This window comes from Schistocerca cancellata, unplaced genomic scaffold, assembly GCF_023864275.1.
Source record: "Schistocerca cancellata isolate TAMUIC-IGC-003103 unplaced genomic scaffold, iqSchCanc2.1 HiC_scaffold_426, whole genome shotgun sequence".
In the NCBI taxonomy this organism is placed as follows: domain Eukaryota; kingdom Metazoa; phylum Arthropoda; class Insecta; order Orthoptera; family Acrididae; genus Schistocerca; species Schistocerca cancellata.
The window spans coordinates 119,840-144,887 of NW_026046443.1; the positions used below are offsets into that span (position 1 = coordinate 119,840).

At 44.2% G+C, this 25,048-nt stretch overlaps 20 non-coding genes across 20 annotated transcripts; all 20 read left to right on the forward strand.

The window, feature by feature from the left end:
* Window positions 1-123: 123 nt before the first annotated feature.
* Trnar-ucu (transfer RNA arginine (anticodon UCU)) lies at window positions 124-196 on the forward strand. The gene has a single exon. It is a non-coding gene; the product is annotated as a tRNA-Arg (tRNA).
* Window positions 197-1,416: 1,220 nt separating this feature from the next.
* On the forward strand, window positions 1,417-1,489 carry Trnar-ucu (transfer RNA arginine (anticodon UCU)). Its single transcript has one exon. It is a non-coding gene; the product is annotated as a tRNA-Arg (tRNA).
* A 1,220-nt stretch (window positions 1,490-2,709) lies between these two features.
* Trnar-ucu (transfer RNA arginine (anticodon UCU)) lies at window positions 2,710-2,782 on the forward strand. The gene has a single exon. It is a non-coding gene; the product is annotated as a tRNA-Arg (tRNA).
* A 1,220-nt stretch (window positions 2,783-4,002) lies between these two features.
* Trnar-ucu (transfer RNA arginine (anticodon UCU)) lies at window positions 4,003-4,075 on the forward strand. The gene has a single exon. It is a non-coding gene; the product is annotated as a tRNA-Arg (tRNA).
* Window positions 4,076-5,295: 1,220 nt separating this feature from the next.
* Trnar-ucu (transfer RNA arginine (anticodon UCU)) lies at window positions 5,296-5,368 on the forward strand. Its single transcript has one exon. It is a non-coding gene; the product is annotated as a tRNA-Arg (tRNA).
* Window positions 5,369-6,588: 1,220 nt separating this feature from the next.
* Window positions 6,589-6,661, forward strand: Trnar-ucu (transfer RNA arginine (anticodon UCU)). Its single transcript has one exon. It is a non-coding gene; the product is annotated as a tRNA-Arg (tRNA).
* Window positions 6,662-7,881: 1,220 nt separating this feature from the next.
* Trnar-ucu (transfer RNA arginine (anticodon UCU)) lies at window positions 7,882-7,954 on the forward strand. The gene has a single exon. It is a non-coding gene; the product is annotated as a tRNA-Arg (tRNA).
* Window positions 7,955-9,174: 1,220 nt separating this feature from the next.
* Trnar-ucu (transfer RNA arginine (anticodon UCU)) lies at window positions 9,175-9,247 on the forward strand. The gene has a single exon. It is a non-coding gene; the product is annotated as a tRNA-Arg (tRNA).
* Window positions 9,248-10,467: 1,220 nt separating this feature from the next.
* On the forward strand, window positions 10,468-10,540 carry Trnar-ucu (transfer RNA arginine (anticodon UCU)). Its single transcript has one exon. It is a non-coding gene; the product is annotated as a tRNA-Arg (tRNA).
* A 1,219-nt stretch (window positions 10,541-11,759) lies between these two features.
* On the forward strand, window positions 11,760-11,832 carry Trnar-ucu (transfer RNA arginine (anticodon UCU)). The gene has a single exon. It is a non-coding gene; the product is annotated as a tRNA-Arg (tRNA).
* Window positions 11,833-13,052: 1,220 nt separating this feature from the next.
* Window positions 13,053-13,125, forward strand: Trnar-ucu (transfer RNA arginine (anticodon UCU)). The gene has a single exon. It is a non-coding gene; the product is annotated as a tRNA-Arg (tRNA).
* A 1,220-nt stretch (window positions 13,126-14,345) lies between these two features.
* Trnar-ucu (transfer RNA arginine (anticodon UCU)) lies at window positions 14,346-14,418 on the forward strand. The gene has a single exon. It is a non-coding gene; the product is annotated as a tRNA-Arg (tRNA).
* Window positions 14,419-15,638: 1,220 nt separating this feature from the next.
* On the forward strand, window positions 15,639-15,711 carry Trnar-ucu (transfer RNA arginine (anticodon UCU)). Its single transcript has one exon. It is a non-coding gene; the product is annotated as a tRNA-Arg (tRNA).
* A 1,220-nt stretch (window positions 15,712-16,931) lies between these two features.
* On the forward strand, window positions 16,932-17,004 carry Trnar-ucu (transfer RNA arginine (anticodon UCU)). Its single transcript has one exon. It is a non-coding gene; the product is annotated as a tRNA-Arg (tRNA).
* Window positions 17,005-18,224: 1,220 nt separating this feature from the next.
* On the forward strand, window positions 18,225-18,297 carry Trnar-ucu (transfer RNA arginine (anticodon UCU)). Its single transcript has one exon. It is a non-coding gene; the product is annotated as a tRNA-Arg (tRNA).
* Window positions 18,298-19,515: 1,218 nt separating this feature from the next.
* Trnar-ucu (transfer RNA arginine (anticodon UCU)) lies at window positions 19,516-19,588 on the forward strand. The gene has a single exon. It is a non-coding gene; the product is annotated as a tRNA-Arg (tRNA).
* A 1,220-nt stretch (window positions 19,589-20,808) lies between these two features.
* Trnar-ucu (transfer RNA arginine (anticodon UCU)) lies at window positions 20,809-20,881 on the forward strand. Its single transcript has one exon. It is a non-coding gene; the product is annotated as a tRNA-Arg (tRNA).
* A 1,220-nt stretch (window positions 20,882-22,101) lies between these two features.
* Trnar-ucu (transfer RNA arginine (anticodon UCU)) lies at window positions 22,102-22,174 on the forward strand. The gene has a single exon. It is a non-coding gene; the product is annotated as a tRNA-Arg (tRNA).
* Window positions 22,175-23,394: 1,220 nt separating this feature from the next.
* Window positions 23,395-23,467, forward strand: Trnar-ucu (transfer RNA arginine (anticodon UCU)). The gene has a single exon. It is a non-coding gene; the product is annotated as a tRNA-Arg (tRNA).
* Window positions 23,468-24,687: 1,220 nt separating this feature from the next.
* Trnar-ucu (transfer RNA arginine (anticodon UCU)) lies at window positions 24,688-24,760 on the forward strand. The gene has a single exon. It is a non-coding gene; the product is annotated as a tRNA-Arg (tRNA).
* Window positions 24,761-25,048: the final 288 nt, after the last annotated feature.

Genomic DNA, 25,048 nt, shown 5'->3' on the forward strand with positions numbered 1-25,048 from the left:
AGTCTTTGATGTAATTGCTTCAGAGAAATATGAAAGTAAGCCTATCAGAAAAGTAACGCGAGACATGTAGCACGGGTCATGTCTTGCAGAATCTCTTACATCTGAGACCGTCACTTGCACAGCGTCCCTTTGGCGCAGAGGATAGCGCGTTGGACTTCTAATCCAAAGGTCGTGGGTTCGATCCCCACAAGGGACGGGCAATTTTTAAAAATGTGTGCCAATCACGAGATGGGAATTGACATATGGGTAACCACAAGCGTCTTCAAAAGGTGAAAATTGTTGTGACTTCAGTTCTATGCTTAAATATGTTAACCTTACACATACAAGCAAAATTCTCGTAGATCCATGACGCTGCTATGTGTAAATGCTGTAAAAGCGGAACCATATCTTCACGCCCCTGTTCACGGGAATTTTCTTTCAATACCCAATTTTTACCTACAGATAGAAATATAGCAATAGAACGCACATTTTGTACAGAAACAAATACAGTGAAGAGTGAAATAATTTTGTATTACTTCACGAGTCAATGTATGTAATCCCAGTCATGATCTTTAATTCTTCCAGCCCAAGGTGAGAGGGTTTCAGTTTTCTCGGCCACAAGTGAGAAAAGTAGACAGTTTCACAACAAGATATTGTACTATGGTTCCTTAACTGTTCCCAGTAAGCAATGGCACTCTGTATCTATAGAAACGGCGGCAATTTTCGCTTCAGCACAGGGGGCTTTTACTGGAGACTGCCAGGAGTGGACTTGGTGGATGCATGAAGGGAGAAGACCAGACACAGATGTCTGACGCTCCGCTGACGCTTGCAGAAAACTACATTAAGTATGATTCCCGCCTATAACTGACGGCGAGAGAGATGCATCATCTGTCCACTTCTCATCGAAGCACACTGTCACCAAGCAATGGCTGACGCTTCGAGCACGGCATGGAATTGCCAGGGAGGTGATGCAGCTAACGTTCCTGGTAAATGTGCTAACAGGGCACACACGCCCGTTGGAGTGTATACATATGATGGGGACCGGCTGTGACACAGCAGTCAACCAAAGTCAAAAAATGTGACTAATCGTACAGTGTTCCCAGTGTGTCGTTTACCACTTTGTGAGTGGATGCTGTTCTAAAGAGCGCAATTCCCATTTATCTGTAAGCAGCGCACGTGAGCGAATCTAATAGCAGGACTGTGTTACTACGATTGTACAGAGCAACTCTGTCAATACGCAGGTGTTTCAATCAGTAGAGCCATGGTAAACAGAGCGATTCGGAGCGATGTATCGTGTCTGTTACATAAATAATGAGTCTTTGATGTAATTGCTTCAGAGAAATATGAAAGTAAGCCTATCAGAAAAGTAACGCGAGACATGTAGCACGGGTCATGTCTTGCAGAATCTCTTACATCTGAGACCGTCACTTGCACAGCGTCCCTTTGGCGCAGAGGATAGCGCGTTGGACTTCTAATCCAAAGGTCGTGGGTTCGATCCCCACAAGGGACGGGCAATTTTTAAAAATGTGTGCCAATCACGAGATGGGAATTGACATATGGGTAACCACAAGCGTCTTCAAAAGGTGAAAATTGTTGTGACTTCAGTTCTATGCTTAAATATGTTAACCTTACACATACAAGCAAATTTCTCGTAGATCCATGACGCTGCTATGTGTAAATGCTGTAAAAGCGGAACCATATCTTCACGCCCCTGTTCACGGGAATTTTCTTTCAATACCCAATTTTTACCTACAGATAGAAATATAGCAATAGAACGCACATTTTGTACAGAAACAAATACAGTGAAGAGTGAAATAATTTTGTATTACTTCACGAGTCAATGTATGTAATCCCAGTCATGATCTTTAATTCTTCCAGCCCAAGGTGAGAGGGTTTCAGTTTTCTCGGCCACAAGTGAGAAAAGTAGACAGTTTCACAACAAGATATTGTACTATGGTTCCTTAACTGTTCCCAGTAAGCAATGGCACTCTGTATCTATAGAAACGGCGGCAATTTTCGCTTCAGCACAGGGGGCTTTTACTGGAGACTGCCAGGAGTGGACTTGGTGGATGCATGAAGGGAGAAGACCAGACACAGATGTCTGACGCTCCGCTGACGCTTGCAGAAAACTACATTAAGTATGATTCCCGCCTATAACTGACGGCGAGAGAGATGCATCATCTGTCCACTTCTCATCGAAGCACACTGTCACCAAGCAATGGCTGACGCTTCGAGCACGGCATGGAATTGCCAGGGAGGTGATGCAGCTAACGTTCCTGGTAAATGTGCTAACAGGGCACACACGTCCGTTGGAGTGTATACATATGATGGGGACCGGCTGTGACACAGCAGTCAACCAAAGTCAAAAAATGTGACTAATCGTACAGTGTTCCCAGTGTGTCGTTTACCACTTTGTGAGTGGATGCTGTTCTAAAGAGCGCAATTCCCATTTATCTGTAAGCAGCGCACGTGAGCGAATCTAATAGCAGGACTGTGTTACTACGATTGTACAGAGCAACTCTGTCAATACGCAGGTGTTTCAATCAGTAGAGCCATGGTAAACAGAGCGATTCGGAGCGATGTATCGTGTCTGTTACATAAATAATGAGTCTTTGATGTAATTGCTTCAGAGAAATATGAAAGTAAGCCTATCAGAAAAGTAACGCGAGACATGTAGCACGGGTCATGTCTTGCAGAATCTCTTACATCTGAGACCGTCACTTGCACAGCGTCCCTTTGGCGCAGAGGATAGCGCGTTGGACTTCTAATCCAAAGGTCGTGGGTTCGATCCCCACAAGGGACGGGCAATTTTTAAAAATGTGTGCCAATCACGAGATGGGAATTGACATATGGGTAACCACAAGCGTCTTCAAAAGGTGAAAATTGTTGTGACTTCAGTTCTATGCTTAAATATGTTAACCTTACACATACAAGCAAAATTCTCCTAGATCCATGACGCTGCTATGTGTAAATGCTGTAAAAGCGGAACCATATCTTCACGCCCCTGTTCACGGGAATTTTCTTTCAATACCCAATTTTTACCTACAGATAGAAATATAGCAATAGAACGCACATTTTGTACAGAAACAAATACAGTGAAGAGTGAAATAATTTTGTATTACTTCACGAGTCAATGTATGTAATCCCAGTCATGATCTTTAATTCTTCCAGCCCAAGGTGAGAGGGTTTCAGTTTTCTCGGCCACAAGTGAGAAAAGTAGACAGTTTCACAACAAGATATTGTACTATGGTTCCTTAACTGTTCCCAGTAAGCAATGGCACTCTGTATCTATAGAAACGGCGGCAATTTTCGCTTCAGCACAGGGGACTTTTACTGGAGACTGCCAGGAGTGGACTTGGTGGATGCATGAAGGGAGAAGACCAGACACAGATGTCTGACGCTCCGCTGACGCTTGCAGAAAACTACATTAAGTATGATTCCCGCCTATAACTGACGGCGAGAGAGATGCATCATCTGTCCACTTCTCATCGAAGCACACTGTCACCAAGCAATGGCTGACGCTTCGAGCACGGCATGGAATTGCCAGGGAGGTGATGCAGCTAACGTTCCTGGTAAATGTGCTAACAGGGCACACACGTCCGTTGGAGTGTATACATATGATGGGGACCGGCTGTGACACAGCAGTCAACCAAAGTCAAAAAATGTGACTAATCGTACAGTGTTCCCAGTGTGTCGTTTACCACTTTGTGAGTGGATGCTGTTCTAAAGAGCGCAATTCCCATTTATCTGTAAGCAGCGCACGTGAGCGAATCTAATAGCAGGACTGTGTTACTACGATTGTACAGAGCAACTCTGTCAATACGCAGGTGTTTCAATCAGTAGAGCCATGGTAAACAGAGCGATTCGGAGCGATGTATCGTGTCTGTTACATAAATAATGAGTCTTTGATGTAATTGCTTCAGAGAAATATGAAAGTAAGCCTATCAGAAAAGTAACGCGAGACATGTAGCACGGGTCATGTCTTGCAGAATCTCTTACATCTGAGACCGTCACTTGCACAGCGTCCCTTTGGCGCAGAGGATAGCGCGTTGGACTTCTAATCCAAAGGTCGTGGGTTCGATCCCCACAAGGGACGGGCAATTTTTAAAAATGTGTGCCAATCACGAGATGGGAATTGACATATGGGTAACCACAAGCGTCTTCAAAAGGTGAAAATTGTTGTGACTTCAGTTCTATGCTTAAATATGTTAACCTTACACATACAAGCAAAATTCTCGTAGATCCATGACGCTGCTATGTGTAAATGCTGTAAAAGCGGAACCATATCTTCACGCCCCTGTTCACGGGAATTTTCTTTCAATACCCAATTTTTACCTACAGATAGAAATATAGCAATAGAACGCACATTTTGTACAGAAACAAATACAGTGAAGAGTGAAATAATTTTGTATTACTTCACGAGTCAATGTATGTAATCCCAGTCATGATCTTTAATTCTTCCAGCCCAAGGTGAGAGGGTTTCAGTTTTCTCGGCCACAAGTGAGAAAAGTAGACAGTTTCACAACAAGATATTGTACTATGGTTCCTTAACTGTTCCCAGTAAGCAATGGCACTCTGTATCTATAGAAACGGCGGCAATTTTCGCTTCAGCACAGGGGGCTTTTACTGGAGACTGCCAGGAGTGGACTTGGTGGATGCATGAAGGGAGAAGACCAGACACAGATGTCTGACGCTCCGCTGACGCTTGCAGAAAACTACATTAAGTATGATTCCCGCCTATAACTGACGGCGAGAGAGATGCATCATCTGTCCACTTCTCATCGAAGCACACTGTCACCAAGCAATGGCTGACGCTTCGAGCACGGCATGGAATTGCCAGGGAGGTGATGCAGCTAACGTTCCTGGTAAATGTGCTAACAGGGCACACACGTCCGTTGGAGTGTATACATATGATGGGGACCGGCTGTGACACAGCAGTCAACCAAAGTCAAAAAATGTGACTAATCGTACAGTGTTCCCAGTGTGTCGTTTACCACTTTGTGAGTGGATGCTGTTCTAAAGAGCGCAATTCCCATTTATCTGTAAGCAGCGCACGTGAGCGAATCTAATAGCAGGACTGTGTTACTACGATTGTACAGAGCAACTCTGTCAATACGCAGGTGTTTCAATCAGTAGAGCCATGGTAAACAGAGCGATTCGGAGCGATGTATCGTGTCTGTTACATAAATAATGAGTCTTTGATGTAATTGCTTCAGAGAAATATGAAAGTAAGCCTATCAGAAAAGTAACGCGAGACATGTAGCACGGGTCATGTCTTGCAGAATCTCTTACATCTGAGACCGTCACTTGCACAGCGTCCCTTTGGCGCAGAGGATAGCGCGTTGGACTTCTAATCCAAAGGTCGTGGGTTCGATCCCCACAAGGGACGGGCAATTTTTAAAAATGTGTGCCAATCACGAGATGGGAATTGACATATGGGTAACCACAAGCGTCTTCAAAAGGTGAAAATTGTTGTGACTTCAGTTCTATGCTTAAATATGTTAACCTTACACATACAAGCAAAATTCTCGTAGATCCATGACGCTGCTATGTGTAAATGCTGTAAAAGCGGAACCATATCTTCACGCCCCTGTTCACGGGAATTTTCTTTCAATACCCAATTTTTACCTACAGATAGAAATATAGCAATAGAACGCACATTTTGTACAGAAACAAATACAGTGAAGAGTGAAATAATTTTGTATTACTTCACGAGTCAATGTATGTAATCCCAGTCATGATCTTTAATTCTTCCAGCCCAAGGTGAGAGGGTTTCAGTTTTCTCGGCCACAAGTGAGAAAAGTAGACAGTTTCACAACAAGATATTGTACTATGGTTCCTTAACTGTTCCCAGTAAGCAATGGCACTCTGTATCTATAGAAACGGCGGCAATTTTCGCTTCAGCACAGGGGGCTTTTACTGGAGACTGCCAGGAGTGGACTTGGTGGATGCATGAAGGGAGAAGACCAGACACAGATGTCTGACGCTCCGCTGACGCTTGCAGAAAACTACATTAAGTATGATTCCCGCCTATAACTGACGGCGAGAGAGATGCATCATCTGTCCACTTCTCATCGAAGCACACTGTCACCAAGCAATGGCTGACGCTTCGAGCACGGCATGGAAATGCCAGGGAGGTGATGCAGCTAACGTTCCTGGTAAATGTGCTAACAGGGCACACACGTCCGTTGGAGTGTATACATATGATGGGGACCGGCTGTGACACAGCAGTCAACCAAAGTCAAAAAATGTGACTAATCGTACAGTGTTCCCAGTGTGTCGTTTACCACTTTGTGAGTGGATGCTGTTCTAAAGAGCGCAATTCCCATTTATCTGTAAGCAGCGCACGTGAGCGAATCTAATAGCAGGACTGTGTTACTACGATTGTACAGAGCAACTCTGTCAATACGCAGGTGTTTCAATCAGTAGAGCCATGGTAAACAGAGCGATTCGGAGCGATGTATCGTGTCTGTTACATAAATAATGAGTCTTTGATGTAATTGCTTCAGAGAAATATGAAAGTAAGCCTATCAGAAAAGTAACGCGAGACATGTAGCACGGGTCATGTCTTGCAGAATCTCTTACATCTGAGACCGTCACTTGCACAGCGTCCCTTTGGCGCAGAGGATAGCGCGTTGGACTTCTAATCCAAAGGTCGTGGGTTCGATCCCCACAAGGGACGGGCAATTTTTAAAAATGTGTGCCAATCACGAGATGGGAATTGACATATGGGTAACCACAATCGTCTTCCAAAGGTGAAAATTGTTGTGACTTCAGTTCTATGCTTAAATATGTTAACCTTACACATACAAGCAAAATTCTCGTAGACCCATGACGCTGCTATGTGTAAATGCTGTAAAAGCGGAACCATATCTTCACGCCCCTGTTCACGGGAATTTTCTTTCAATACCCAATTTTTACCTACAGATAGAAATATAGCAATAGAACGCACATTTTTTACAGAAACAAATACAGTGAAGAGTGAAATAATTTTGTATTACTTCACGAGTCAATGTATGTAATCCCAGTCATGATCTTTAATTCTTCCAGCCCAAGGTGAGAGGGTTTCAGTTTTCTCGGCCACAAGTGAGAAAAGTAGACAGTTTCACAACAAGATATTGTACTATGGTTCCTTAACTGTTCCCAGTAAGCAATGGCACTCTGTATCTATAGAAACGGCGGCAATTTTCGCTTCAGCACAGGGGGCTTTTACTGGAGACTGCCAGGAGTGGACTTGGTGGATGCATGAAGGGAGAAGACCAGACACAGATGTCTGACGCTCCGCTGACGCTTGCAGAAAACTGCATTAAGTATGATTCCCGCCTATAACTGACGGCGAGAGAGATGCATCATCTGTCCACTTCTCATCGAAGCACACTGTCACCAAGCAATGGCTGACGCTTCGAGCACGGCATGGAAATGCCAGGGAGGTGATGCAGCTAACGTTCCTGGTAAATGTGCTAACAGGGCACACACGTCCGTTGGAGTGTATACATATGATGGGGACCGGCTGTGACACAGCAGTCAACCAAAGTCAAAAAATGTGACTAATCGTACAGTGTTCCCAGTGTGTCGTTTACCACTTTGTGAGTGGATGCTGTTCTAAAGAGCGCAATTCCCATTTATCTGTAAGCAGCGCACGTGAGCGAATCTAATAGCAGGACTGTGTTACTACGATTGTACAGAGCAACTCTGTCAATACGCAGGTGTTTCAATCAGTAGAGCCATGGTAAACAGAGCGATTCGGAGCGATGTATCGTGTCTGTTACATAAATAATGAGTCTTTGATGTAATTGCTTCAGAGAAATATGAAAGTAAGCCTATCAGAAAAGTAACGCGAGACATGTAGCACGGGTCATGTCTTGCAGAATCTCTTACATCTGAGACCGTCACTTGCACAGCGTCCCTTTGGCGCAGAGGATAGCGCGTTGGACTTCTAATCCAAAGGTCGTGGGTTCGATCCCCACAAGGGACGGGCAATTTTTAAAAATGTGTGCCAATCACGAGATGGGAATTGACATATGGGTAACCACAAGCGTCTTCAAAAGGTGAAAATTGTTGTGACTTCAGTTCTATGCTTAAATATGTTAACCTTACACATACAAGCAAAATTCTCGTAGATCCATGACGCTGCTATGTGTAAATGCTGTAAAAGCGGAACCATATCTTCACGCCCCTGTTCACGGGAATTTTCTTTCAATACCCAATTTTTACCTACAGATAGAAATATAGCAATAGAACGCACATTTTTTACAGAAACAAATACAGTGAAGAGTGAAATAATTTTGTATTACTTCACGAGTCAATGTATGTAATCCCAGTCATGATCTTTAATTCTTCCAGCCCAAGGTGAGAGGGTTTCAGTTTTCTCGGCCACAAGTGAGAAAAGTAGACAGTTTCACAACAAGATATTGTACTATGGTTCCTTAACTGTTCCCAGTAAGCAATGGCACTCTGTATCTATAGAAACGGCGGCAATTTTCGCTTCAGCACAGGGGGCTTTTACTGGAGACTGCCAGGAGTGGACTTGGTGGATGCATGAAGGGAGAAGACCAGACACAGATGTCTGACGCTCCGCTGACGCTTGCAGAAAACTACATTAAGTATGATTCCCGCCTATAACTGACGGCGAGAGAGATGCATCATCTGTCCACTTCTCATCGAAGCACACTGTCACCAAGCAATGGCTGACGCTTCGAGCACGGCATGGAATTGCCAGGGAGGTGATGCAGCTAACGTTCCTGGTAAATGTGCTAACAGGGCACACACGTCCGTTGGAGTGTATACATATGATGGGGACCGGCTGTGACACAGCAGTCAACCAAAGTCAAAAAATGTGACTAATCGTACAGTGTTCCCAGTGTGTCGTTTACCACTTTGTGAGTGGATGCTGTTCTAAAGAGCGCAATTCCCATTTATCTGTAAGCAGCGCACGTGAGCGAATCTAATAGCAGGACTGTGTTACTACGGTTGTACAGAGCAACTCTGTCAATACGCAGGTGTTTCAATCAGTAGAGCCATGGTAAACAGAGCGATTCGGAGCGATGTATCGTGTCTGTTACATAAATAATGAGTCTTTGATGTAATTGCTTCAGAGAAATATGAAAGTAAGCCTATCAGAAAAGTAACGCGAGACATGTAGCACGGGTCATGTCTTGCAGAATCTCTTACATCTGAGACCGTCACTTGCACAGCGTCCCTTTGGCGCAGAGGATAGCGCGTTGGACTTCTAATCCAAAGGTCGTGGGTTCGATCCCCACAAGGGACGGGCAATTTTTAAAAATGTGTGCCAATCACGAGATGGGAATTGACATATGGGTAACCACAAGCGTCTTCAAAAGGTGAAAATTGTTGTGACTTCAGTTCTATGCTTAAATATGTTAACCTTACACATACAAGCAAAATTCTCGTAGATCCATGACGCTGCTATGTGTAAATGCTGTAAAAGCGGAACCATATCTTCACGCCCCTGTTCACGGGAATTTTCTTTCAATACCCAATTTTTACCTACAGATAGAAATATAGCAATAGAACGCACATTTTGTACAGAAACAAATACAGTGAAGAGTGAAATAATTTTGTATTACTTCACGAGTCAATGTATGTAATCCCAGTCATGATCTTTAATTCTTCCAGCCCAAGGTGAGAGGGTTTCAGTTTTCTCGGCCACAAGTGAGAAAAGTAGACAGTTTCACAACAAGATATTGTACTATGGTTCCTTAACTGTTCCCAGTAAGCAATGGCACTCTGTATCTATAGAAACGGCGGCAATTTTCGCTTCAGCACAGGGGGCTTTTACTGGAGACTGCCAGGAGTGGACTTGGTGGATGCATGAAGGGAGAAGACCAGACACAGATGTCTGACGCTCCGCTGACGCTTGCAGAAAACTACATTAAGTATGATTCCCGCCTATAACTGACGGCGAGAGAGATGCATCATCTGTCCACTTCTCATCGAAGCACACTGTCACCAAGCAATGGCTGACGCTTCGAGCACGGCATGGAAATGCCAGGGAGGTGATGCAGCTAACGTTCCTGGTAAATGTGCTAACAGGGCACACACGTCCGTTGGAGTGTATACATATGATGGGGACCGGCTGTGACACAGCAGTCAACCAAAGTCAAAAAATGTGACTAATCGTACAGTGTTCCCAGTGTGTCGTTTACCACTTTGTGAGTGGATGCTGTTCTAAAGAGCGCAATTCCCATTTATCTGTAAGCAGCGCACGTGAGCGAATCTAATAGCAGGACTGTGTTACTACGATTGTACAGAGCAACTCTGTCAATACGCAGGTGTTTCAATCAGTAGAGCCATGGTAAACAGAGCGATTCGGAGCGATGTATCGTGTCTGTTACATAAATAATGAGTCTTTGATGTAATTGCTTCAGAGAAATATGAAAGTAAGCCTATCAGAAAAGTAACGCGAGACATGTAGCACGGGTCATGTCTTGCAGAATCTCTTACATCTGAGACCGTCACTTGCACAGCGTCCCTTTGGCGCAGAGGATAGCGCGTTGGACTTCTAATCCAAAGGTCGTGGGTTCGATCCCCACAAGGGACGGGCAATTTTTAAAAATGTGTGCCAATCACGAGATGGGAATTGACATATGGGTAACCACAAGCGTCTTCAAAAGGTGAAAATTGTTGTGACTTCAGTTCTATGCTTAAATACGTTAACCTTACACATACAAGACAATTCTCCTAGATCCATGACGCTGCTATGTGCAAATGCTGTAAAAGCGGAACCATATCTTCACGCCCCTGTTCACGGGAATTTTCTTTCAATACCCAATTTTTACCTACAGATAGAAATATAGCAATAGAACGCACATTTTGTACAGAAACAAATACAGTGAAGAGTGAAATAATTTTGTATTACTTCACGAGTCAATGTATGTAATCCCAGTCATGATCTTTAATTCTTCCAGCCCAAGGTGAGAGGGTTTCAGTTTTCTCGGCCACAAGTGAGAAAAGTAGACAGTTTCACAACAAGATATTGTACTATGGTTCCTTAACTGTTCCCAGTAAGCAATGGCACTCTGTATCTATAGAAACGGCGGCAATTTTCGCTTCAGCACAGGGGGCTTTTACTGGAGACTGCCAGGAGTGGACTTGGTGGATGCATGAAGGGAGAAGACCAGACACAGATGTCTGACGCTCCGCTGACGCTTGCAGAAAACTACATTAAGTATGATTCCCGCCTATAACTGACGGCGAGAGAGATGCATCATCTGTCCACTTCTCATCGAAGCACACTGTCACCAAGCAATGGCTGACGCTTCGAGCACGGCATCGAATTGCCAGGGAGGTGATGCAGCTAACGTTCCTGGTAAATGTGCTAACAGGGCACACACGTCCGTTGGAGTGTATACATATGATGGGGACCGGCTGTGACACAGCAGTCAACCAAAGTCAAAAAATGTGACTAATCGTACAGTGTTCCCAGTGTGTCGTTTACCACTTTGTGAGTGGATGCTGTTCTAAAGAGCGCAATTCCCATTTATCTGTAAGCAGCGCACGTGAGCGAATCTAATAGCAGGACTGTGTTACTACGATTGTACAGAGCAACTCTGTCAATACGCAGGTGTTTCAATCAGTAGAGCCATGGTAAACAGAGCGATTCGGAGCGATGTATCGTGTCTGTTACATAAATAATGAGTCTTTGATGTAATTGCTTCAGAGAAATATGAAAGTAAGCCTATCAGAAAAGTAACGCGAGACATGTAGCACGGGTCATGTCTTGCAGAATCTCTTACATCTGAGACCGTCACTTGCACAGCGTCCCTTTGGCGCAGAGGATAGCGCGTTGGACTTCTAATCCAAAGGTCGTGGGTTCGATCCCCACAAGGGACGGGCAATTTTTAAAAATGTGTGCCAATCACGAGATGGGAATTGACATATGGGTAACCACAAGCGTCTTCAAAAGGTGAAAATTGTTGTGACTTCAGTTCTATGCTTAAATATGTTAATCTTACACATACAAGCAAAATTCTCCTAGATCCATGACGCTGCTATGTGCAAATGCTGTAAAAGCGGAACCATATCTTCACGCCCCTGTTCACGGGAATTTTCTTTCAATACCCAATTTTTACCTACAGATAGAAATATAGCAATAGAACGCACATTTTGTACAGAAACAAATACAGTGAAGAGTGAAATAATTTTGTATTACTTCACGAGTCAATGTATGTAATCCCAGTCATGATCTTCAATTCTTCCAGCCCAAGGTGAGAGGGTTTCAGTTTTCTCGGCCACAAGTGAGAAAAGTAGACAGTTTCACAACAAGATATTGTACTATGGTTCCTTAACTGTTCCCAGTAAGCAATGGCACTCTGTATCTATAGAAACGGCGGCAATTTTCGCTTCAGCACAGGGGGCTTTTACTGGAGACTGCCAGGAGTGGACTTGGTGGATGCATGAAGGGAGAAGACCAGACACAGATGTCTGACGCTCCGCTGACGCTTGCAGAAAACTACATTAAGTATGATTCCCGCCTATAACTGACGGCGAGAGAGATGCATCATCTGTCCACTTCTCATCGAAGCACACTGTCACCAAGCAATGGCTGACGCTTCGAGCACGGCATCGAATTGCCAGGGAGGTGATGCAGCTAACGTTCCTGGTAAATGTGCTAACAGGGCACACACGTCCGTTGGAGTGTATACATATGATGGGGACCGGCTGTGACACAGCAGTCAACCAAAGTCAAAAAATGTGACTAATCGTACAGTGTTCCCAGTGTGTCGTTTACCACTTTGTGAGTGGATGCTGTTCTAAAGAGCGCAATTCCCATTTATCTGTAAGCAGCGCACGTGAGCGAATCTAATAGCAGGACTGTGTTACTACGATTGTACAGAGCAACTCTGTCAATACGCAGGTGTTTCAATCAGTAGAGCCATGGTAAACAGAGCGATTCGGAGCGATGTATCGTGTCTGTTACATAAATAATGAGTCTTTGATGTAATTGCTTCAGAGAAATATGAAAGTAAGCCTATCAGAAAAGTAACGCGAGACATGTAGCACGGGTCATGTCTTGCAGAATCTCTTACATCTGAGACCGTCACTTGCACAGCGTCCCTTTGGCGCAGAGGATAGCGCGTTGGACTTCTAATCCAAAGGTCGTGGGTTCGATCCCCACAAGGGACGGGCAATTTTTAAAAATGTGTGCCAATCACGAGATGGGAATTGACATATGGGTAACCACAAGCGTCTTCAAAAGGTGAAAATTGTTGTGACTTCAGTTCTATGCTTAAATATGTTAACCTTACACATACAAGCAAAATTCTCGTAGATCCATGACGCTGCTATGTGTAAATGCTGTAAAAGCGGAACCATATCTTCACGCCCCTGTTCACGGGAATTTTCTTTCAATACCCAATTTTTACCTACAGATAGAAATATAGCAATAGAACGCACATTTTGTACAGAAACAAATACAGTGAAGAGTGAAATAATTTTGTATTACTTCACGAGTCAATGTATGTAATCCCAGTCATGATCTTTAATTCTTCCAGCCCAAGGTGAGAGGGTTTCAGTTTTCTCGGCCACAAGTGAGAAAAGTAGACAGTTTCACAACAAGATATTGTACTATGGTTCCTTAACTGTTCCCAGTAAGCAATGGCACTCTGTATCTATAGAAACGGCGGCAATTTTCGCTTCAGCACAGGGGGCTTTTACTGGAGACTGCCAGGAGTGGACTTGGTGGATGCATGAAGGGAGAAGACCAGACACAGATGTCTGACGCTCCGCTGACGCTTGCAGAAAACTACATTAAGTATGATTCCCGCCTATAACTGACGGCGAGAGAGATGCATCATCTGTCCACTTCTCATCGAAGCACACTGTCACCAAGCAATGGCTGACGCTTCGAGCACGGCATGGAATTGCCAGGGAGGTGATGCAGCTAACGTTCCTGGTAAATGTGCTAACAGGGCACACACGTCCGTTGGAGTGTATACATATGATGGGGACCGGCTGTGACACAGCAGTCAACCAAAGTCAAAAAATGTGACTAATCGTACAGTGTTCCCAGTGTGTCGTTTACCACTTTGTGAGTGGATGCTGTTCTAAAGAGCGCAATTCCCATTTATCTGTAAGCAGCGCACGTGAGCGAATCTAATAGCAGGACTGTGTTACTACGATTGTACAGAGCAACTCTGTCAATACGCAGGTGTTTCAATCAGTAGAGCCATGGTAAACAGAGCGATTCGGAGCGATGTATCGTGTCTGTTACATAAATAATGAGTCTTTGATGTAATTGCTTCAGAGAAATATGAAAGTAAGCCTATCAGAAAAGTAACGCGAGACATGTAGCACGGGTCATGTCTTGCAGAATCTCTTACATCTGAGACCGTCACTTGCACAGCGTCCCTTTGGCGCAGAGGATAGCGCGTTGGACTTCTAATCCAAAGGTCGTGGGTTCGATCCCCACAAGGGACGGGCAATTTTTAAAAATGTGTGCCAATCACGAGATGGGAATTGACATATGGGTAACCACAATCGTCTTCCAAAGGTGAAAATTGTTGTGACTTCAGTTCTATGCTTAAATATGTTAACCTTACACATACAAGCAAAACTCTCGTAGACCCATGACGCTGCTATGTGTAAATGCTGTAAAAGCGGAACCATATCTTCACGCCCCTGTTCACGGGAATTTTCTTTCAATACCCAATTTTTACCTACAGATAGAAATATAGCAATAGAACGCACATTTTTTACAGAAACAAATACAGTGAAGAGTGAAATAATTTTGTATTACTTCACGAGTCAATGTATGTAATCCCAGTCATGATCTTTAATTCTTCCAGCCCAAGGTGAGAGGGTTTCAGTTTTCTCGGCCACAAGTGAGAAAAGTAGACAGTTTCACAACAAGATATTGTACTATGGTTCCTTAACTGTTCCCAGTAAGCAATGGCACTCTGTATCTATAGAAACGGCGGCAATTTTCGCTTCAGCACAGGGGGCTTTTACTGGAGACTGCCAGGAGTGGACTTGGTGGATGCATGAAGGGAGAAGACCAGACACAGATGTCTGACGCTCCGCTGACGCTTGCAGAAAACTACATTAAGTATGATTCCCGCCTATAACTGACGGCGAGAGAGATGCATCATCTGTCCACTTCTCATCGAAGCACACTGTCACCAAGCAATGGCTGACGCTTCGAGCACGGCATCGAATTGCCAGGGAGGTGATGCAGCTAACGTTCCTGGTAAATGTGCTAACAGGGCACACACGTCCGTTGGAGTGTATACATATGATGGGGACCGGCTGTGACACAGCAGTCAACCAAAGTCAAAAAATGTGACTAATCGTACAGTGTTCCCAGTGTGTCGTTTACCACTTTGTGAGTGGATGCTGTTCTAAAGAGCGCAATTCCCATTTATCTGTAAGCAGCGCACGTGAGCGAATCTAATAGCAGGACTGTGTTACTACGATTGTACAGAGCAACTCTGTCAATACGCAGGTGTTTCAATCAGTAGAGCCATGGTAAACAGAGCGATTCGGAGCGATGTATCGTGTCTGTTACATAAATAATGAGTCTTTGATGTAATTGCTTCAGAGAAATATGAAAGTAAGCCTATCAGAAAAGTAACGCGAGACATGTAGCACGGGTCATGTCTTGCAGAATCTCTTACATCTGAGACCGTCACTTGCACAGCGTCCCTTTGGCGCAGAGGATAGCGCGTTGGACTTCTAATCCAAAGGTCGTGGGTTCGATCCCCACAAGGGACGGGCAATTTTTAAAAATGTGTGCCAATCACGAGATGGGAATTGACATATGGGTAACCACAAGCGTCTTCAAAAGGTGAAAATTGTTGTGACTTCAGTTCTATGCTTAAATATGTTAACCTTACACATACAAGCAAAATTCTCGTAGATCCATGACGCTGCTATGTGTAAATGCTGTAAAAGCGGAACCATATCTTCACGCCCCTGTTCACGGGAATTTTCTTTCAATACCCAATTTTTACCTACAGATAGAAATATAGCAATAGAACGCACATTTTGTACAGAAACAAATACAGTGAAGAGTGAAATAATTTTGTATTACTTCACGAGTCAATGTATGTAATCCCAGTCATGATCTTTAATTCTTCCAGCCCAAGGTGAGAGGGTTTCAGTTTTCTCGGCCACAAGTGAGAAAAGTAGACAGTTTCACAACAAGATATTGTACTATGGTTCCTTAACTGTTCCCAGTAAGCAATGGCACTCTGTATCTATAGAAACGGCGGCAATTTTCGCTTCAGCACAGGGGGCTTTTACTGGAGACTGCCAGGAGTGGACTTGGTGGATGCATGAAGGGAGAAGACCAGACACAGATGTCTGACGCTCCGCTGACGCTTGCAGAAAACTACATTAAGTATGATTCCCGCCTATAACTGACGGCGAGAGAGATGCATCATCTGTCCACTTCTCATCGAAGCACACTGTCACCAAGCAATGGCTGACGCTTCGAGCACGGCATGGAATTGCCAGGGAGGTGATGCAGCTAACGTTCCTGGTAAATGTGCTAACAGGGCACACACGTCCGTTGGAGTGTATACATATGATGGGGACCGGCTGTGACACAGCAGTCAACCAAAGTCAAAAAATGTGACTAATCGTACAGTGTTCCCAGTGTGTCGTTTACCACTTTGTGAGTGGATGCTGTTCTAAAGAGCGCAATTCCCATTTATCTGTAAGCAGCGCACGTGAGCGAATCTAATAGCAGGACTGTGTTACTACGGTTGTACAGAGCAACTCTGTCAATACGCAGGTGTTTCAATCAGTAGAGCCATGGTAAACACAGCGATTCGGAGCGATGTATCGTGTCTGTTACATAAATAATGAGTCTTTGATGTAATTGCTTCAGAGAAATATGAAAGTAAGCCTATCAGAAAAGTAACGCGAGACATGTAGCACGGGTCATGTCTTGCAGAATCTCTTACGTCTGAGACCGTCACTTGCACAGCGTCCCTTTGGCGCAGAGGATAGCGCGTTGGACTTCTAATCCAAAGGTCGTGGGTTCGATCCCCACAAGGGACGGGCAATTTTTAAAAATGTGTGCCAATCACGAGATGGGAATTGACATATGGGTAACCACAAGCGTCTTCAAAAGGTGAAAATTGTTGTGACTTCAGTTCTATGCTTAAATATGTTAACCTTACACATACAAGCAAAATTCTCGTAGATCCATGACGCTGCTATGTGTAAATGCTGTAAAAGCGGAACCATATCTTCACGCCCCTGTTCACGGGAATTTTCTTTCAATACCCAATTTTTACCTACAGATAGAAATATAGCAATAGAACGCACATTTTGTACAGAAACAAATACAGTGAAGAGTGAAATAATTTTGTATTACTTCACGAGTCAATGTATGTAATCCCAGTCATGATCTTTAATTCTTCCAGCCCAAGGTGAGAGGGTTTCAGTTTTCTCGGCCACAAGTGAGAAAAGTAGACAGTTTCACAACAAGATATTGTACTATGGTTCCTTAACTGTTCCCAGTAAGCAATGGCACTCTGTATCTATAGAAACGGCGGCAATTTTCGCTTCAGCACAGGGGGCTTTTACTGGAGACTGCCAGGAGTGGACTTGGTGGATGCATGAAGGGAGAAGACCAGACACAGATGTCTGACGCTCCGCTGACGCTTGCAGAAAACTACATTAAGTATGATTCCCGCCTATAACTGACGGCGAGAGAGATGCATCATCTGTCCACTTCTCATCGAAGCACACTGTCACCAAGCAATGGCTGACGCTTCGAGCACGGCATGGAATTGCCAGGGAGGTGATGCAGCTAACGTTCCTGGTAAATGTGCTAACAGGGCACACACGTCCGTTGGAGTGTATACATATGATGGGGACCGGCTGTGACACAGCAGTCAACCAAAGTCAAAAAATGTGACTAATCGTACAGTGTTCCCAGTGTGTCGTTTACCACTTTGTGAGTGGATGCTGTTCTAAAGAGCGCAATTCCCATTTATCTGTAAGCAGCGCACGTGAGCGAATCTAATAGCAGGACTGTGTTACTACGATTGTACAGAGCAACTCTGTCAATACGCAGGTGTTTCAATCAGTAGAGCCATGGTAAACAGAGCGATTCGGAGCGATGTATCGTGTCTGTTACATAAATAATGAGTCTTTGATGTAATTGCTTCAGAGAAATATGAAAGTAAGCCTATCAGAAAAGTAACGCGAGACATGTAGCACGGGTCATGTCTTGCAGAATCTCTTACATCTGAGACCGTCACTTGCACAGCGTCCCTTTGGCGCAGAGGATAGCGCGTTGGACTTCTAATCCAAAGGTCGTGGGTTCGATCCCCACAAGGGACGGGCAATTTTTAAAAATGTGTGCCAATCACGAGATGGGAATTGACATATGGGTAACCACAAGCGTCTTCAAAAGGTGAAAATTGTTGTGACTTCAGTTCTATGCTTAAATATGTTAACCTTACACATACAAGACAATTCTCCTAGATCCATGACGCTGCTATGTGCAAATGCTGTAAAAGCGGAACCATATCTTCACGCCCCTGTTCACGGGAATTTTCTTTCAATACCCAATTTTTACCTACAGATAGAAATATAGCAATAGAACGCACATTTTGTACAGAAACAAATACAGTGAAGAGTGAAATAATTTTGTATTACTTCACGAGTCAATGTATGTAATCCCAGTCATGATCTTTAATTCTTCCAGCCCAAGGTGAGAGGGTTTCAGTTTTCTCGGCCACAAGTGAGAAAAGTAGACAGTTTCACAACAAGATATTGTACTATGGTTCCTTAACTGTTCCCAGTAAGCAATGGCACTCTGTATCTATAGAAACGGCGGCAATTTTCGCTTCAGCACAGGGGGCTTTTACTGGAGACTGCCAGGAGTGGACTTGGTGGATGCATGAAGGGAGAAGACCAGACACAGATGTCTGACGCTCCGCTGACGCTTGCAGAAAACTACATTAAGTATGATTCCCGCCTATAACTGACGGCGAGAGAGATGCATCATCTGTCCACTTCTCATCGAAGCACACTGTCACCAAGCAATGGCTGACGCTTCGAGCACGGCATGGAATTGCCAGGGAGGTGATGCAGCTAACGTTCCTGGTAAATGTGCTAACAGGGCACACACGTCCGTTGGAGTGTATACATATGATGGGGACCGGCTGTGACACAGCAGTCAACCAAAGTCAAAAAATGTGACTAATCGTACAGTGTTCCCAGTGTGTCGTTTACCACTTTGTGAGTGGATGCTGTTTTAAGAGCGCAATTCCCATTTATCTGTAAGCAGCGCACGTGAGCGAATCTAATAGCAGGACTGTGTTACTACGATTGTACAGAGCAACTCTGTCAATACGCAGGTGTTTCAATCAATAGAGCCATGGTAAACAGAGCGATTCGGAGCGATGTATCGTGTCTGTTACATAAATAATGAGTCTTTGATGTAATTGCTTCAGAGAAATATGAAAGTAAGCCTATCAGAAAAGTAACGCGAGACATGTAGCACGGGTCATGTCTTGCAGAATCTCTTACATCTGAGACCGTCACTTGCACAGCGTCCCTTTGGCGCAGAGGATAGCGCGTTGGACTTCTAATCCAAAGGTCGTGGGTTCGATCCCCACAAGGGACGGGCAATTTTTAAAAATGTGTGCCAATCACGAGATGGGAATTGACATATGGGTAACCACAAGCGTCTTCAAAAGGTGAAAATTGTTGTGACTTCAGTTCTATGCTTAAATATGTTAACCTTACACATACAAGCAAAATTCTCGTAGATCCATGACGCTGCTATGTGTAAATGCTGTAAAAGCGGAACCATATCTTCACGCCCCTGTTCACGGGAATTTTCTTTCAATACCCAATTTTTACCTACAGATAGAAATATAGCAATAGAACGCACATTTTGTACAGAAACAAATACAGTGAAGAGTGAAATAATTTTGTATTACTTCACGAGTCAATGTATGTAATCCCAGTCATGATCTTTAATTCTTCCAGCCCAAGGTGAGAGGGTTTCAGTTTTCTCGGCCACAAGTGAGAAAAGTAGACAGTTTCACAACAAGATATTGTACTATGGTTCCTTAACTGTTCCCAGTAAGCAATGGCACTCTGTATCTATAGAAACGGCGGCAATTTTCGCTTCAGCACAGGGGGCTTTTACTGGAGACTGCCAGGAGTGGACTTGGTGGATGCATGAAGGGAGAAGACCAGACACAGATGTCTGACGCTCCGCTGACGCTTGCAGAAAACTACATTAAGTATGATTCCCGCCTATAACTGACGGCGAGAGAGATGCATCATCTGTCCACTTCTCATCGAAGCACACTGTCACCAAGCAATGGCTGACGCTTCGAGCACGGCATGGAATTGCCAGGGAGGTGATGCAGCTAACGTTCCTGGTAAATGTGCTAACAGGGCACACACGTCCGTTGGAGTGTATACATATGATGGGGACCGGCTGTGACACAGCAGTCAACCAAAGTCAAAAAATGTGACTAATCGTACAGTGTTCCCAGTGTGTCGTTTACCACTTTGTGAGTGGATGCTGTTCTAAAGAGCGCAATTCCCATTTATCTGTAAGCAGCGCACGTGAGCGAATCTAATAGCAGGACTGTGTTACTACGATTGTACAGAGCAACTCTGTCAATACGCAGGTGTTTCAATCAGTAGAGCCATGGTAAACAGAGCGATTCGGAGCGATGTATCGTGTCTGTTACATAAATAATGAGTCTTTGATGTAATTGCTTCAGAGAAATATGAAAGTAAGCCTATCAGAAAAGTAACGCGAGACATGTAGCACGGGTCATGTCTTGCAGAATCTCTTACATCTGAGACCGTCACTTGCTCAGCGTCCCTTTGGCGCAGATGATAGCGCGTTGGACTTCTAATCCAAAGGTCGTGGGTTCGATCCCCACAAGGGACGGGCAACTTTTAAAAATGTGTGCCAATCACGAGATGGGAATTGACATATGGGGAACCACAAGCGTCTTCAAAAGGTGAAAATTGTTGTGACTTCAGTTCTATGCTTAAATATGTTAACCTTACACATACAAGCAAAATTCTCGTAGATCCATGACGCTGCTATGTGTAAATGCTGTAAAAGCGGAACCATATCTTCACGCCCCTGTTCACGGGAATTTTCTTTCAATACCCAATTTTTACCTACAGATAGAAATATAGCAATAGAACGCACATTTTGTACAGAAACAAATACAGTGAAGAGTGAAATAATTTTGTATTACTTCACGAGTCAATGTATGTAATCCCAGTCATGATCTTTAATTCTTCCAGCCCAAGGTGAGAGGGTTTCAGTTTTCTCGGCCACAAGTGAGAAAAGTAGACAGTTTCACAACAAGATATTGTACTATGGTTCCTTAACTGTTCCCAGTAAGCAATGGCACTCTGTATCTATAGAAACGGCGGCAATTTTCGCTTCAGCACAGGGGGCTTTTACTGGAGACTGCCAGGAGTGGACTTGGTGGATGCATGAAGGGAGAAGACCAGACACAGATGTCTGACGCTCCGCTGACGCTTGCAGAAAACTACATTAAGTATGATTCCCGCCTATAACTGACGGCGAGAGAGATGCATCATCTGTCCACTTCTCATCGAAGCACACTGTCACCAAGCAATGGCTGACGCTTCGAGCACGGCATGGAATTGCCAGGGAGGTGATGCAGCTAACGTTCCTGGTAAATGTGCTAACAGGGCACACACGTCCGTTGGAGTGTATACATATGATGGGGACCGGCTGTGACACAGCAGTCAACCAAAGTCAAAAAATGTGACTAATCGTACAGTGTTCCCAGTGTGTCGTTTACCACTTTGTGAGTGGATGCTGTTCTAAAGAGCGCAATTCCCATTTATCTGTAAGCAGCGCACGTGAGCGAATCTAATAGCAGGACTGTGTTACTACGATTGTACAGAGCAACTCTGTCAATACGCAGGTGTTTCAATCAGTAGAGCCATGGTAAACAGAGCGATTCGGAGCGATGTATCGTGTCTGTTACATAAATAATGAGTCTTTGATGTAATTGCTTCAGAGAAATATGAAAGTAAGCCTATCAGAAAAGTAACGCGAGACATGTAGCACGGGTCATGTCTTGCAGAATCTCTTACATCTGAGACCGTCACTTGCACAGAATCCCTTTGGCGCAGAGGATAGCGCGTTGGACTTCTAATACAAAGGTCGTGGGTTCGATCCCCACAAGGGACGGGCAATTTTTAAAAATGTGTGCCAATCACGAGATGGGAATTGACATATGGGTAACCACAAGCGTCTTCAAAAGGTGAAAATTGTTGTGACTTCAGTTCTATGCTTAAATATTTTAACCTTACACATACAAGCAAAATTCTCCTAGATCCATGACGCTGCTATGTGTAAATGCTGTAAAAGCGGAACCATATCTTCACGCCCATGTTCACGGGAATTTTCTTTCAATACCCAATTTTTACCTACAGATAGAAATATAGCAATAGAACGCACGTTTTGTACAGAACCAAATACAGTGAAGAGTGAAATAATTTTGTATTACTTCACGAGTCAATGTACGTAATCCCAGTCATGATCTTTAATTCTTCCAGCCCAAGGTGAGAGGGTTTCAGTTTTCTCGGCCACAAGTGAGAAAAGTAGACAGTTTCACAACAAGATATTGTACTATGGTTCCTTAACTGTTCCCAGTAAGCAATGGCACTCTGTATCTATAGAAACGGCGGCAATTTTCGCTTCAGCACAGGGGGCTTTTACTGGAGACTGCCAGGAGTGGACTTGGTGGATGCATGAAGGGAGAAGACCAGACACAGATGTCTGACGCTCCGCTGACGCTTGCAGAAAACTACATTAAGTATGATTCCCGCCTATAACTGACGGCGAGAGAGATGCATCATCTGTCCACTTCTCATCGAAGCACACTGTCACCAAGCAATGGCTGACGCTTCGAGCACGGCATGGAATTGCCAGGGAGGTGATGCAGCTAACGTTCCTGGTAAATGTGCTAACAGGGCACACACGTCCGTTGGAGTGTATACATATGATGGGGACCGGCTGTGACACAGCAGTCAACCAAAGTCAAAAAATGTGACTAATCGTACAGTGTTCCCAGTGTGTCGTTTACCACTTTGTGAGTGGATGCTGTTCTAAAGAGCGCAATTCCCATTTATCTGTAAGCAGCGCACGTGAGCGAATCTAATAGCAGGACTGTGTTACTACGATTGTACAGAGCAACTCTGTCAATACGCAGGTGTTTCAATCAGTAGGGCCATGGTAAACAGAGCGATTCGGAGCGATGTATCGTGTCTGTTACATAAATAATGAGTCTTTGATGTAATTGCTTCAGAGAAATATGAAAGTAAGCCTATCAGAAAAGTAACGCGAGACATGTAGCACGGGTCATGTCTTGCAGAATCTCTTACATCTGAGACCGTCACTTGCACAGCGTCCCTTTGGCGCAGAGGATAGCGCGTTGGACTTCTAATCCAAAGGTCGTGGGTTCGATCCCCACAAGGGACGGGCAATTTTTAAAAATGTGTGCCAATCACGAGATGGGAATTGACATATGGGTAACCACAAGCGTCTTCAAAAGGTGAAAATTGTTGTGACTTCAGTTCTATGCTTAAATATGTTAACCTTACACATACAAGCAAAATTCTCCTAGATCCATGACGCTGCTATGTGTAAATGCTGTAAAAGCGGAACCATATCTTCACGCCCATGTTCACGGGAATTTTCTTTCAATACCCAATTTTTACCTACAGATAGAAATATAGCAATAGAACGCACGTTTTGTACAGAACCAAATACAGTGAAGAGTGAAATAATTTTGTATTACTTCACGAGTCAATGTACGTAATCCCAGTCATGATCTTTAATTCTTCCAGCCCAAGGTGAGAGGGTTTCAGTTTTCTCGGCCACAAGTGAGAAAAGTAGACAGTTTCACAACAAGATATTGTACTATGGTTCCTTAACTGTTCCCAGTAAGCAATGGCACTCTGTATCTATAGAAACGGCGGCAATTTTCGCTTCAGCACAGGGGGCTTTTACTGGAGACTGCCAGGAGTGGACTTGGTGGATGCATGAAGGGAGAAGACCAGACACAGATGTCTGACGCTCCGCTGACGCTTGCAGAAAACTACATTAAGTATGATTCCCGCCTATAACTGACGGCGAGAGAGATGCATCATCTGTCCACTTCTCATCGAAGCACACTGTCACCAAGCAATGGCTGACGCTTCGAGCACGGCATGGAATTGCCAGGGAGGTGATGCAGCTAACGTTCCTGGTAAATGTGCTAACAGGGCACACACGTCCGTTGGAGTGTATACATATGATGGGGACCGGCTGTGACACAGCAGTCAACCAAAGTCAAAAAATGTGACTAATCGTACAGTGTTCCCAGTGTGTCGTTTACCACTTTGTGAGTGGATGCTGTTCTAAAGAGCGCAATTCCCATTTATCTGTAAGCAGCGCACGTGAGCGAATCTAATAGCAGGACTGTGTTACTACGATTGTACAGAGCAACTCTGTCAATACGCAGGTGTTTCAATCAGTAGGGCCATGGTAAACAGAGCGATTCGGAGCGATGTATCGTGTCTGTTACATAAATAATGAGTCTTTGATGTAATTGCTTCAGAGAAATATGAAAGTAAGCCTATCAGAAAAGTAACGCGAGACATGTAGCACGGGTCATGTCTTGCAGAATCTCTTACATCTGAGACCGTCACTTGCACAGCGTCCCTTTGGCGCAGAGGATAGCGCGTTGGACTTCTAATCCAAAGGTCGTGGGTTCGATCCCCACAAGGGACGGGCAATTTTTAAAAATGTGTGCCAATCACGAGATGGGAATTGACATATGGGTAACCACAAGCGTCTTCAAAAGGTGAAAATTGTTGTGACTTCAGTTCTATGCTTAAATATGTTAACCTTACACATACAAGCAAAATTCTCGTAGATCCATGACGCTGCTATGTGTAAATGCTGTAAAAGCGGAACCATATCTTCACGCCCCTGTTCACGGGAATTTTCTTTCAATACCCAATTTTTACCTACAGATAGAAATATAGCAATAGAACGCACGTTTTGTACAGAACCAAA